Source organism: Carya illinoinensis, chromosome 1 (assembly GCF_018687715.1).
Source record: "Carya illinoinensis cultivar Pawnee chromosome 1, C.illinoinensisPawnee_v1, whole genome shotgun sequence".
NCBI lineage: Eukaryota > Viridiplantae > Streptophyta > Magnoliopsida > Fagales > Juglandaceae > Carya > Carya illinoinensis.
This window is the reverse complement of record NC_056752.1, coordinates 27,065,508-27,078,675: the sequence shown is the minus strand read 5'-3', so window position 1 is coordinate 27,078,675 and position 13,168 is coordinate 27,065,508.

Below are 13,168 nucleotides of genomic sequence, written 5' to 3'. Positions count from 1 at the left end.
TCCGGACTGAATCCGAGGAGTTCGGGGGTCGGATGGTTTGAGGATGGAGTGCTTGGTTATGTTTGTTTGTGATTTGGTTGGTTATTCGTGCCATGAGGCGTGCGTTGCATATTGCATATTTGTGCATTTTATTTATTTGAGAAAAATCCAGTTTTATCGGCGTAAATGAGTTTCGGGTGCGTGTCTCACGAGCCCAAGCCGGGATGTGTTATTATCTCGGTGGAGCTCCTCTGGTCACTCGGGAGTGGATAATACTGAGTGACATCTCCTGGGTTGTCGCAGGGTGACGACCAGATCGCACGATACGGTAACGCTGTCATGTCGACTCCGTGGTCCCTAGAGTGGCGGGGAGTAGAGGATGGCCTGGCCAAGTACGCGCTTGGCGCTAGTCTGGGCATCACTCGTTTAGGTGTCACATGTGTAGTCATTACCTGCGGTGTGGCACAGAACTAGGGTGTGCGGATGATCCCTAGGGGAGATCATGGTGCATGCATAATCGGATCGTTTTTATGGTTTTCGGATGCGGGCCATTTTCTGGGAAAATGGCGAGGTTTGGTTTCGAAACTTCTGATCCATTTTCTGGGAAATGGTGGCTTGGGCCATTATCTGGGATAATGGCGAGGATGTACTGAGACTTCTGATCCATTTCCTGGGAAAATGGTAGTTTGGGCTATTATTTGGGATAATGGCGAGACTTGGTTTTAAGGATATGTTTTTGTGGGCCAAATGGGTTTTTTGGTGTGCGTGGAAAAAATATGGTTTTACAGGACATGTGCATTGGTTTTTCTGTCACGCGTATTGTTTGAGTCTTATATGTTTTTATCTAGTGGTGTTTGAATTTTACTTACCTGCGGCACCATTTTTTGTTCTGTAGATTTTGGTGCAGAGTTCGAGGAGGAGGAAGCTGAGCCCGAGGATGCAGCTCCGCTGGAGTTCTGAGTGGAGTTTATGCTTTATATTTGGCTTTGAAATAATATTTGTGTTTTGTAATATTTTATTATGTATGTTTTAAACAGTTTTGTATTAAAACAAGAAAAATTCTGGTACTTAGTTATTAACTTTGCTTTTCGCTGCGTGTTTCTTTTGCACATTCATTGCTTATGCACACACTTGGCACATGTCGTTAGGGTGGTGACCCGTGATGTCATCATCCGGACGTCTCGATTTCCCCATGTCCTTACTTGGGGATTTGGGGGCGTCACAGAGCAATTCGCCATATTCATTTATTTGTGCGCCCAACAGGATCATCCATTCTTTAGTTGAAATATGGACTGCTATATTCTGGAAATATAGAAGGTGATCTTGTAATGATAGAAACATATAAATAAGTAATGTATTAAAATTTTTAAATAAACTTATAAATACATATTTTACCTCATTTTCATGTTTTAAGAGATCCATTGTGGTGCAATTGATGATCTCTTATGCTGTTAGTCCGAATACTACGATTGCGGTAGATTTGGTATCATCATATACCTCTAAATATACTCGATATCTAATATTAACCAAGAAATTATTATTTATTAGTATTTTAGTAAGTTTTAATTTTGATGTGAATCTATAATTTCAAAATATGAAAGAAAATCTTTACTGTGGCAACGACACAATCATGCTTTTACAATTGTAACATAAAAAATTCTCATTGTAGTCATACTCGATTGCTCTGTTATAATTTGCACAAGACATGTAATAGAACCGTTGATCTAGGTCAACCAGGGAGAACCTTCATTTAATCATAAAAGTTAGCCTCTGCATTAAGACAGAAATGGATAGGCATATCATATAATAAATTAACAATATATATATACAAGTCATTAATATTTGGATATAATAGTAAAATAATTGCAAAAAAAAAAAAAATTATTTATAACGAACCAAAATATACTATCCTCGATAGTGCGGATATAAGGATCACTACAATTTCAAAAATTTTTATTATTGTATTTACAACCGTGCCTAAAGTCGATGCTCTAGGTGTTCCAAAGTTATTTCTAATTATTTCTTTCAACAACGGATCACTTTTCACTGCCTTGAGAATTTGGAGTGATAATTAAACTAATGCAACTACTAAAAAATGAGGCAATATCATGTTAGATGTATCTGATGTTATATTAGAGCAAATTGTTTTAGATAGATTATTTACCATGTGCGTAAGGCAACTGCAGATAGGAGGAGAGGTTCAACGGTGAAGACGCTTGTTGGTCTTGATGATAAATAGAGGCCTACATTATAAATATGTATGAGTAAATATGTAAACATATGATAGATATTTAATAAGGATGTTACTTTTAATGGGAAGTGTAAAAGCCAAACCTTATCTGGGTTCCTAGTATTATCGGCTTTGCTTCAATAAGATTTGAAATTTCATTGCATTCGTCACAAATGAAACAATTCCACATTGTCAAGTATAGGAGTTTTAGACTACAGAATATGCAAATTTAAGTTAATTTTTAATAATGAGAATATTAAAAGATGTTAAATTAAGAATTTTATAAATGTAATTGAAAATATGTCCAAACCTTTGATCCATGATATATATATATATATATCTATCTCGAACTACTGATTTGCTACGAACAAAGTTAACTTCTTTCGGCGATTTCATGTGAATTGCAAGAGCAAAAATGTCTAAATCTTGAATTAATTTTTTTTTTTTGCTAGTTTATAATCAAGGAAAAACATATAACCAAATGAAAATGCTCATATAATGCTAAAAAATTTTAAAAATGCCTCTTTTCCAAGCCAATTTTATGTCCTTAATCATCAATAAGGACATGAAAATCTTTATTTATCACTTGAGATTTGAAGAATTGGGGTTTGTTTTAGCCACAATTGAGATCAAAATAACAATGGCTTGCCTGGTTTTCCTGTGATGATGAGAGGGGGGAGAGAGTAGAGAAAGAGAGAGCTGTGACAATGAAAAAGAGAGGAGGGAGAAAGAGCGAAGAAAGAGAGGTGTGATGAAGAGAAAAAGAGGGGAGAGAGAGTTAAACGGGGATGTGTATGAGATTTAATTAACTGAGATCGGTTGTACTTTTTACTTCCTAAGAACTACACATGTCATAACTTCATTGCAAGGTGTAAATCTACTCTTTACACCAAATCTAATTTTAAGTTATTCTTAATTTTCATAGATTTTGCAAGACAATGGATGGAGAACTATATTCAAAAAACTAACGTAGATAAGTTTCGGCTCTTATATCGAGTCTTCATCAGTGATGTATTTTGAATTTCAAATGTTGAAACGGTTCCTCCTATCTATATATCTTCCATTTTGCCAACTTTTCAAAATATAGTCCATCTTTCCAAAAATCAAATAGAGAACCTAATAGAGCCTTACACAGAAAAATGGAAAAATCCAGCGAGGCCACCTTTGCAATCTCTCTTCAAACCGAAACACTTACCTCGCCGCCATTGGAAGACACCCAGAAGGTTTTGAATGTGAGTTTTCACAGGGGAGAGTCGGAAGACCATTTAAGCAACCTAAAAAGTTTTGATCCAACCACCACCATTGCACTCCGATCTTCTCTTGATAAGATCACGTCGAATCCTCTTTCTTTTCTCCACCGTTCTTGAGCCTAACAAAGCCTAAATTTATTTTCTGCTGCACAGATGCCTTCATTGTGGTAGCCTCAGTCCAGCCACTAGTTTTGTCACAATCTATCCTTCCTCTCAGTGAGTCTTTTGCATGGCCCCTTTTGTTGAAAAATTGTTTTCTTCTCTAACGTGAGATATGCATCTTTAATTGTTAAGTAAATCATGTTATTTTCCCTATAACCTCCCTCTGTAAAGCATAAAAGAAGTTAGATATGGTTTTGTTAATTTCGTAGTCTCCCTCTGTAAATCATAATAGGTTAGATTTGCTTTTTAATGGCTAAATTACGTTCCAAACCTTTTTTATTTTTCAAAAGCAAATACTTTATTCTTTTAAGATTGATTTGCCTCTAGCTTTTCCATTAGACACATGTAGAGTTAAAATTATTACATAAAAAACCATCTAACCTTTTTAAATTTGAATACTTATAAATTTGAAGACCCTTATTATATTATTTCTCTTGAATTATAAATCATGACAAAAGTGATTGCTTTTTAAGATTTGGGCTTGATTTGAATTTGTTTTAGTTTGGATTATGCTTTTATGAGAATGGCACTTATATTCTATGGCAGTTAAAATATATTACTAAGTATTGATTTATAATTAGATTATACTAATAAATTACAAAGGATTTGATTTAAGCATGATTAATTCTATTTATGAACCGGCATTCTGCTACTTATTTTAATAGATGTAGATAAAATATAACTATTCACTAAGTTATAATTTGAAAAATGAAAGAATATTTAAATAATAATATTATTAGTTCTATATAAAAAGCTTAAATTTTTTTAATTATTTTCTATAATATGGATTTACTTGAATAAAATATTATATCCTGTTTTTCTAAAAATTTAGTGAAGTTTGATACTCAATTAGTGACATTTCTATCTAAAAACTTTAGTGACATAGAGATCATGTTTAAACATATTAATTGTTTATTGACGTTTGATCAATTGTTATTAATTATTAATTTTAAATAGTTTTAATTGTGATTATATATAGTGCATATTTAAACATAGATCTAAAAAAATCCATATCTATAATTGTTTCTGCATTGTGCGGATTACATGCTTGTGATGATAAAAAAAGAGACATAATCGGGATAAAAATGGTGGACAAAAACATTGTTCATCCACCATTCGCGTTTATATATATAGTAGATATATATATATACACAGAGCATTCTTCCTCACATTTTGTAACTCATTTTCTCTCTAGCTGTAACTTCACTTTAGGGCACTGGCTAGTTAAAAGTAAAAGAGTAATACTATATGTCCTTACAATTTTACTTACACTTTTACTTACAAGACTCATTTTATTTTATTTTACTTTAAATTCAAATTTTGAATTAGTTCTTCTAGGGGCAGTCGGCCCACGCAAACAGTGAGTAGTCAGTTGTGCCACGCCAGTTGTTACATTAAAAAAAAAAGAGAGAAGAAATGCGAGAAAGAGATCTGGCATGTGGGTTTTGGTTTTGCTTGTTCTTCAAGCAGCGAAATACCAATTGTGATCTAACGCTTGTGTTCGTGTGGTTTAAGCTTTGGCTTGTTTACATTGTACGTGGTTGGCTTTTTCGTTCATGTCGTTCACATTGTTCTGTGAAACAAAAAACTAGATCTTTGTATCGCAGTCTTCGGCATTGTCAGTTGCTTTCAAACTAGATAGTGTTCTTGTTGGAATAGTTGGTGCAAACTGGTAAGAGCTTCATGTGGGTCTTTCTCTTCTCTGTGTGGGTCTTCTCTAACATGTGGATGTTTGAAGATCTCACTTGGTTATTTTATTGATTTAGTTTTTCCTTTTGTTTTCATGCTTCAGATGTTTCAATTCGATTATTGTACATTGAAAATGTTTCGGAGTTAATGAGGAGGAAGAGATTGATGGTGAATTAAGAGTCTTCTTCACTTTAGTCTTGTGTCATATGTGAGTTAAGCTTAGTTGATTTTTGAAGCTCTGTTTTTTACCAATGGAGAAGAGATATGATTAGAGCATTGGATCCTTGGGGTTGTAAGCTATAAATATGTGTTTACTAATATAGGAATATTTATGTCAAAAGGTCCATATCATTTACAAACCTCCCATCAAAATAGTCAATGTGGGATAAAAACTTTTTGGGTACAAACCGTGTGTTCTTTTTTGGGTAAAGATCTTGGAAACATGTCCAAGAACATTAACACATAAAAAGACTAATTCAAAAGATTTGAGTGTCATGTACCATTTCTTTCTGAGTTCTTGCCTGTATCCAAACTCATTGAGACCCTTTTATCTAGAATCAATTTCCATAGCTTTTGGATTAATCATGCCAACAATTACCTCTTGAGAAGCTATACTCATTTCAATATGTTATATCACTGCCTAAACATGTATGTTAAAAAGAGATGAAGCAGAACTGTACCGCATCTTTCAAAGTTTTGAAATTTAATTGAAGCTATTTTCTTGTATTAATTTCTCCCTTTTTTAATGTTATGATTCCCTATCTATTCATTGTTTACATTTAGACTAAACAAATTGCAGCCAACAAGTTGTAGGGAAAGTCAACTTACATTTAATTTGAACAAAAGCTTTGTTTTAGTTAGCACTTTAAAATGATAATGCCGACTCATTCCCTATGAATAGGGAGAGAGATGTAGATTAAAAAAGAAATATAGGTTTCTGCTTTTGATGGGATTGTTAAAAAAGACAGCCTAAACTGTTACAATTCAAAGTTTTTCAGTTAATTGAATGGATCCCCATGTTATCATATCTATATATAGCTATTTGACAAACAGAATGCAGAGTGAAGCGTCATAGACAGTCACATTCAAAGATGTTAGGTTGTGAAACTTCATTATTTCTATTTGAATCATGATAAACAAAGAACTATAATAAGAGGTAAAAAAGTCCTAGAACCTAGCTCGTAGATGTCTTGTTTTCTATTGTACATTAAAATTAAACAATTAATATACAAAGAACATATTTAAGGAAGATTGGAATTTAGAAAGTTATTGGTTTAGGAAGTTATACTTTAGAAAGTTATTGCTTTAATTATCTTGCTTAGGGATCTAGGATTAGGCAGTTGCAATTCTAGTACTTTCAACTCTGTTGAAGACATTTGGATTAATTACAGGGACACCTATACTAGAGTTGAGGAAATTTATATTGTAGGAGACTTGAGTGCTGGAAAAATTAATTTTTCTCTTAAAAGTGTTTAGAACTGTGGGATATTGTGGAAATCATATCTTGATAAAGTTATTTTCCGGTTTGTATTTAACTATTTTATTAGCATTGATGATGATGATACAAAGTCCCTATTAATTATGTGGGTGCACAGATTTTTGCCATAATTAATGAATTTCAGGGAAAGTTTAATAGCGAAGATAAAAGACACATACAAGGAGATACTCAGAAGCAACTAGAAGGATCCAACACCTAATGGGGTTAACCCTTTCAAAAACTTTTGTAATGGGGTGGCACCTTTTTGTAATGGGATTATGCAAATGTTAATTCCTAAATTGGACAGGAAATTTTTGTATTTCATGTAATTCCTGAGAATTGGGAAAGGAAATTTGTGTATTTGATGTAATTCCTATACACTTTTTGTATATTTCATTTAAAAAACTGTTAAATGTCATTAAACAGCTTTTTAATTATTTTTGAAAGAAAGAAACTTATATATAATATGCAACTAGATTTATGTATGTATGTATGTATGTTGTTTGGATGTATGTAAGCACATGTATATATACATATGTAAAATATAGAGTTACAGTATTAATGGACATATAGAAAATGATGTATATATATGTAAGATACAGAGTTTCATCACAACCCATCATGTTTAAATAATTATTCAATATAAATTCCAGTTCTCATCAAATAACAAGCCTTTTATTGTTCAATACAAATTCCAATGGGACAACCAAAAATCATCTTCTGCTAGTTGAAAAAGTATAGGGGCGATCTACGGTATGCACCAGTAGGTATTGAATCAGTCTTTGCAAGTCTACGCTTGGTATCCCTTGCTATTGAGAAGAAAACCTCCTCCTTGTTTTGACAGCCTGCGCTTAATATGAAATAGATATCAAAAGCCATCAATGATGCTAATTCCATCAACAAGTCAGCAAATCAAGACACAATGGGAGCATTTCTAAGGTGGATGTTGTTGTTTATTATTATTTATAATCATTTATCAAAAAAGGAAAATGAAAAGGCAATTACTCTCATCCCTTATTGTTTTGAATATATCAATTTGAAATTAAATTCTTATTATGTAAAGTATAATATGAATTATGACAATTTTTTTTTGGAAGAAAAAAATGTTCCAGAAAAAAAATGTATGAATGCATGATATAAAGTTTCAGATTTGTATTTCATAATTTGCTTGATGTTTATTAATATGATTCAGTTCTTGTCGACTGGCATCTTATGCTTAAAAGTATAACTTGGCAAGCCGGCACTGAGTACAAGTGTAGAAGATTAAACCTTCACTTGATTCTGAAGACATTTATAGTAGGAGCTCACATAAACGTTCGTTTGCATATGATCTGCAATGTATTATCTAAACTATCCTGGTTATCCATTTGTAGTGTAACTCCTACAACACTCATTGAACCTCTTTGATCGAGCTGGAGGAGGGCTACCATGATAGTCATTATCATAAATTCCTTCATAGTTTACCTCCACAACAACAACATTGCAATAATCCTGCATCTTGCATCTGAAACTTCCACATACCTCCTACCTATGCTTTGTCGATCTCTTTGTAAAGCAAACTCAACCTGCATTAATCCCACGAAGACAACAAAGGCTTCTCCCAAGAACCATCATCTCTTGTTGACAAGCACATCCATAATGTCCAGTCCAATAAAGAACTTGAAAATGTCAATGTCGGTGCAGTTGAATAGAAGCCCCCTGAGCTGAATCACTAGAAAATGAGGGGGTTGAAAGCCACCACCATAGCCATAAGGTTGAAAGCCACCAAACCCAACCCACTATTCCCTGATACCCAACCCTTTATCTTTTCATTTTTTTATCTTAAAAAAAGGTATATGTAAAGACTTTTTTAAATCAACCAACAACATATAAACCCCAAAGAAACCAAACATGACTATGCATAAGCAAGGAAATACAATCTTACAAATCAAGTTTTATTAGTGATAATCATCAAAATATGAAACATGAAAATACAACATGTTGACTAAAATTATACCTTATAAAGAACTAAAATGATATAAAAAACTAATTAGGGGAGTAAAAGAATGAAAGAATCTCATCACTCAGAGGTAATCAATTCCCACAATTTGCTCACATAGTATCCCAACTTCAGCTTAACTTTGTTACACAAAGAAACGGGGCATAAAGCAGGTGATATGCAAAATTAAAAAAGGAACAAGTAGCATAGGCCAACCATTATCCGAAGTTTTGCTTAAAAACTAGGCAATAAATCAGTCACCAACTCCTCACCAAATAAGATATTGGTGAAACAATGACTGAGCACGCACTTATAAAAAATCTAAGCATTAAGAAATAAATATTTTTCACTTCCTGCATCATATTCTAGAGAGTGAACATTAGGGCCTAGATGAGATTGTATAGATGTTTATCAAATTATAACAAAATCATATGAAATTCCTTGACTCATAAGACTTGTAAAATACCATTATACACAACACAACAATTTATTATTGATGATATTTGATAATAAGATAGATAAATAATCTATGTTGATTATTTTAATTTACATGAATTTTCTAAAAAGCAGTAACATTTATCAATCCAATACAAGCAATTAAAAGTCGAATAGGATTTTCTTCGCTTTACTCCCTAAGAAAATGGAAGATCTATATTCCCACAAATATGGTTTCTTTCATAAAAAACTAAAAAGAAAAATAGCAAAAGCCCTAAATCCTATGTATCATCATGTCAAAAATAGATAAGCAAAAAATCAAAGAAATAAAATAAATCACGGTGTTGCCACAGCAAGTGGCAGGACGAAAATGACTAGGAATAAGCAAATAGAGATCATCAAAAAAAATTTAAGTCCAAAAAAATTAGAGAATGGGGGAAGAAGGGTGACAAAATGTTAAAAACACTCAAAGTCAATAGATCTATACCTGAGGAAGGATGAACCCCGAGATTTAGGATAGACAACCGTGGGAAGATGAAGGGAGAGAGAGGCAGAGCTATGGGTCTCTCGAAGGGGGGAAGAGGCAGAGCTGTCATGGAAAGGAGGAGAGTTTCAAGGGAGAGGTACCACTATCATGGTAAGAAGAAGACTGATTCGAGGCAGAGGAAGGGAGGGAAGGTTCGAGTGTGGCTTCGGTGGGAGATCAAACTAAGGGAGGGAGAGCAAAGCTGGCTTAAACGAATCGTTTTAGCTTCAATTTCCACATAGGACGCAGTTCCTTTGCGGTTACAAGACGACTGTTTTGAATATTTTTATTTTCTTAAATACATTTAGCATTTTTCAAAGTAAAATATGCTTCATTTCACACTTAAAGTCCTAAATTAGTTCTTTTTTTTTTTTTAATAGGTGCATTGAATTAGTTAAAGGGTGAAAAGGGAGCCTTTGAACTACAGTAAATGAGTGGGTCTTATTTAGCATGACACTATTTGGGAACCAAATGTATATTTTATTTCATTAAAGTCCATCCAACTGCTTCATGTGGTTTCTCTTGTATTTCTCCCAAACTCAATTTTGGCCCTTGCATATTTCATTTCCCTTGTATTTCTCTCACTTTCTCTCTTCTCAAATTGCGATTGTCACTCTATTGAGGAGAAGAAAATTTTTTGATTATGTTTCCTGGAGTTGATATTCTCTCACTTTCTCTCCATTTTCTGTCTTGCTGAATCTCGATTGTTGCTCTGGAGAGATTTTCTTTCATTCTCTCCATTTTCTATCTTCCCTCGAACATTGTCTCTCTATTTCATTCTACAAAAATTTTTCATTTTGTTTCCTTGATTAATTATCTCTCTTCCCTCTAGCGATTTTCTCTCTTCTTGAGGCAGCTAGTTAAAAATTCATGCTTCTTTTTAATCTTGTAGTTGATTTTTACTTCATTGTGTGTTGGTTTTTATTCCTTGTTGGTAGTGATTTTGTATGGATTTTAGATTAATTTAGGGTTTGTTCAAGTGTTTTTAGTTTAGGATTTTAGTGTTTGTGCTTATGGGTTGGGGTAGGTTTAGTGGTTTGTTGTTCTAAATTTGTGCTCAAATTTTTGGATTTTAGATTCTATGAGTTGTTGACTCTATTGATCATATACATACACTATGTTGCGGTTGTGATTCTATTTATACTTTAAATAGGCATAAAACTAATATGTTTTAGTTGTTCTTGTTGTCTTGTAGTTGTTCTTGCCACTTTGAGGAATGTTTAGTTTTTTATTCTTATTTATGAAATAAAATTTAAAATATTACGACCTAACTTGAACATAATTGAATTTGACAACTGATGTTTGAAGTGTTTTAATCAAGGAGCATGTTGTATGATGTAAACTTGATTCATGCAGTTAATAACTGTAGCAAGTAGGTTTGTTGAATTCGAAACTACTATGCATAGATATATTATTTTGAATTTTTTGCGAATGAAAACTTTTTGACCATAGCCAAACCTTATGGCACAAAAAATTTGAAAGAGACCTAGGTGTCCCAAACCAATTGAAATAGTTTTTTATTTTTAACTTTTTAGGCAACCAATTCTCTCCAATTTTTAACTTTTTGTTATCTTGGGTGTTCTAAACCAATCCAAATAGTTTTTGTTATCATTTGAAAGAATAATGAGCCTGGTATCATGGTTTGTTCTATCATATGTATATGAACAAACCATATTTAGGTTGAATACTATGCTTCTTGAACCAAGGGGCACCATGCTAGCCGTAAGTTTTGTGTACATTACCTGTGTAAACATTGTGGCTGCAACTATATAGGTTTTTTCTCTATTTCATTAAAGCTTTGGAATTTAAGGAAAATTCTATGCTAGCCATTATAAGGTTTGTATGATTTCTAGGAAAGAGTTGAATGGTTTGTAATAAAAGAAATTAATTTATTTTTCTAATTTAGGGATTATCTACACAATAAATACATTGTTAAACAACTTTATACATTACTCGTTGCTAGATAGTTTGATACATTGATTATTGTTGGACACTTTAATACATTGTTAATGTTCAGTTGGTATTCAAGTTGTTTGATTTCTTAACAATTATAATTTCTTCAAGAATGGACACACCATTCAAAGATGATTCGTTCTTCACCACTCTCTTAAAAAGTGGTGGACAATATTGTAACAACATCCTAATGAATAACTTATATGATAATATTGTGAGCCAAGCATCACAAATCGATAGTAGAAAAAAGTCACCCATTAAGAAATCTCAAAGAAGTGTGTCTTTCACGGTAGAGGAAGACAATCACCTTGTCTCGATTTAGCTCAACATTAGTTTTGATGTTATATGAGGAACTGACACAAATCTGCACAAATGTGGGAGATAATTTCTAATTTTTATCATGACTATAAAAAATAAACACTTCTGAACATTAGTCATGTCATTGAAAAACTGTTAGTCATCGATTCAAAAATACACAAATAAGTTTTGTGCTGCTATAGAGTTCAAATTGAACGATTGCGTCTAAGTGGTGCCACAAGGTAAGATATGGTATTAACTATTGTCCTTTTTTATGGGAAAATGTCATCATTTATTTATCAGGAAAAATTACATTCATAACTCGATACATTATAGGATGTCCTTATATCTAATATAATATTATAAACTAAAATAATGCATTTGGAGGTCCACCAGTATACTATTTCCTTTTGTAACTAGTTTGGTCTTCATTACTACTAATACTTTTTATAGACAAACGTTCAAGAGATAACATTCTTCATCTAAACAAAAACTCAACCTCACTCTTCATAGAAAGAGATGACTCAACCTTTACAGACAAATGTCTAGAAGGCAAACTCTTTTTTTTTTATTTGAATTAACAATAAGGAAACCAAAAAGAAAAATAATAAGATAGATAAAAAAATGACGGATTACAGTTTGGACCAACTTTGATAGACTTTGGAATATGTGACGGCCCGTGAAGGCAACACACTAATCTCTTTTCAACTACAAAAAGTCAAATTTGAAAGGTCTAGTGGTGGCGAGTCCGATGATTTGACATGTGTGTTGAGAAGAGCTGTCCAAAGGGTTGGTGCGTGAGTACCACGCATAAATGTAGCAGCATATAAGAACTACGCGTGGTGATTTTCGCAAAACTACTACTTTCCTCCAAACGATTTTTGACATGTGAATCTGCTTGTGTCACACGTGTCTCTCGAGAGTTGTCGAAAAGCTGTAGATTTGTTTTTTTTTTTCTTTTGTCATGAAGGAAGTAAATAAATATTGATAGGCAAGGTGGGTGAATGGAGGAATGAGAGGGGGAAGGAGGCTTCCTCTCCCTTCAACCAAAATCAGATTTGGAATCCTGGATTTTTATGAGAGAGAGAGAGAGAGATAGAGAGAGGGAAGGAGACGTTAAGGTTTTTTTTTTTCAACTATTGTCCTTTAATTATGCATTTCTTGGGGCTGATTTACATATTTACATTATTTC